Below are 2,766 nucleotides of genomic sequence, written 5' to 3'. Positions count from 1 at the left end.
GTATATGCAGTAATCCAGTAATTAGTAGAGCTACTCAAGAATGCATTTAAATTTCTTAGAATTTCTTTAAGCTCCTAAATATCAACACTATATATATATAATGCATAAATTACAACTGTACTTCACAAAAAGATGGCATTTCATTTGATCTTTTTGTTACAGGTAAAATAGATTTCAAATCATTGGCAAGTTTTTTACAGGAAAGTAGCTTTTTCCAAGTATGACAGTTAGCTTTCAATGTCTCAATCTAATAAAGTGTATAATAGATCTAATTGAAAAGCATAGGGTAGTTAATTACTTTTGCTGCAGCATCCCTAGTTTGATATCTGAGGACTAAATTGGCATATTCAGGAAATTTATGCATTATATAGTTTTGAGTCTATTTGTTTGAAGAAATTATTTCATCATCATGAATTACTCAAATTAATTGAAAATTAGTTTAGATCTACCTTCACATCTGTATATGGATTGCAGTAATCACTTGCAATCCATGAAACAATTTGATAGAAGTCAACGAGTTTAATATAATTTGCATCTGAAGATACAACTCCAAATTGATCAAAGTAAAGACACTAATGAAATAAACATGAGCATTTAAACAAATTCACATATATAAAGCAAAACCTGTAACGTTCCTATTGTCAAAGTTTCAGCCGAATCAATTGCTTCAGAAATTTTAGCAAGATAAGTAATAAAATTTTCATCCTCATTAGCTGAGTTTAATGTCTGCTCAAGGTCCTAGAAAGAAAATATCCATCTCAGATATACTATACTCAATTAAACCAAACAGTTGAACAAGCTAGATGCATTTTAATGCAATTTTTTCTGCTGTTAAAAGATAAACATCTGGGAGTCTAATTGGTAAAATACGGCATTCAACTATACATAATTAAATTGAAAATCTGTCTACAGGACTTCTGATACATAAAAGTCCACATAACCACTAACCACAAAGCAAAACTCCATTTTTGTTATGCAAGCAGAGTAATTTGATTCAACTCTTTCAGGTAGAATTAACCGACGATCTGCAGTTTTGAAAAGCATCTAATCCACAAAATATATTAAATGCTAACAGTGCAAATATAACTGACCTGGGCTTTTTCATTCAAATCATTTAATCTCTTTGTCAAAAATGGCTTAACATTATTACAAGATTCTTGCACTTGCATGAAGTGTTCCTCCTTTAAGGACATTATACTTTTTACAGCACTAGTTTGAAAGAATCCTAACTGCTTTTTCACATATCCATGTAGTTTATTTAATTTTGCTTCAATACCACAAGGAAGCTCCTATATAACAGATATAAGCTACTGTAATTTGCCTTTTTTTGTTGTGGAAATACTGTCGTATTGTCAATGACAAAAATATTGCAAAAGATGAAAATATTTCCACTTGAAATTTTTTGAAACAAAAAAATTTTTTTGTACGAAAAAAGGCAAATTATGGTAGATCTATGGAAGATCCATCTGAGTTACTAAAAAATTGTACTGACTGCAGATTAAGTTCTCAATTAGATTTAGATAGCCAGACTCCTCCACTTTTTGATGTCTGATTCCAACGTCAAAAAGGGGAGGAGTCTGGTTATGTGAGACTAGTTCTTAATTAACTGCTTACTGTTATTATAGCAAAATAATGTTTAATATACCCCACCTTATCAAAGCTGCTAAGCTTCATAACATATGTATAGTACTGTGGATATTGTTCAGCAACGAGTTCAAAAAACATATTTGGCTGCTTCAAGCTCTTCATAAAGTCATGAGTAATTGATACTAACCAACTATTAGTTGACTCAATTCCATTTATCATCTATAACAAAATAAGTCTATATCTACATTATTTCAGTGAATGTCATGCATAAAAGTATTACATTAGCTAAGATACACATTCATAGGTGTAGGAAAGGGGAGGCAATAGGGGCTAATGCCCCCCCGACTTTTTGGCAGGAGGGGCTTAGTGCCCCCAATTTTCAATAGATGAACAATAACAATACCATTACATGGCTCAATTTCTAGCATGAAACTTTATTTTTATTTGAATGTGCACAGTGTGAATTATTGTAGCAATAAATATGACAGTAATTAGGGATGCAGTAGCTGTCAAGAGTACCTATGACAGTACATGTTCACATGTTTTTTGTTCAGCCCCCAACTTTCAATCATTCCTACACCCATAGGGGTAGGAACAAACTAAAAGTTGGGGGGGCTAAGGTATTATTTATTGGCAATCATAGGAGCATGATTTAACAATTGATCATTGTACTGAGATTAATATTGTCCAAAATATTGGCGTCTATGCTCATTAAATGTAACAAATTCCTTTGCAATGTCCTCGATGTATAAATTGTCTGTAAATTCTTTATGTGTATGCAAAATAACTACATGATTAAGATGCTCTTGTGACATTGTGGAGCGCAAGTAGTTTTTTAACCTCCTTAACGTCGAAAATCTATGAAGCTAATGTTAACAGATTTGTTAAATTAAAAAGTAGAAGCTTGTGTATTTCTGAAAAAAACTAGTATATGTTCTTAGAAGCTAAACTAGTGTATTAATTGTTTTATGAAATGAATCATCACACAATATGCACACATATAAGGATTACCTAAACTAAAGTCTATAGTGTTGATAATAGTAATACATGTATATCACTTAAAGTTGGAGGGGCTAAGCCCCCCTTCAATGAAAGTTGGGGGGGCTTAAGCCCCTCTTGCCCCCCCTGTTCCTACCCCTATGCCTACACCTATGCACACATTCGTTTATACCTCAATAG

Source organism: Amphimedon queenslandica, unplaced genomic scaffold (assembly GCF_000090795.2).
Source record: "Amphimedon queenslandica unplaced genomic scaffold, v1.1 AMPQUscaffold_12689, whole genome shotgun sequence".
Lineage (NCBI taxonomy): Eukaryota > Metazoa > Porifera > Demospongiae > Haplosclerida > Niphatidae > Amphimedon > Amphimedon queenslandica.
The sequence above is the reverse complement of the archived record's forward strand: the minus strand, read 5'-3'. Positions refer to the sequence as shown.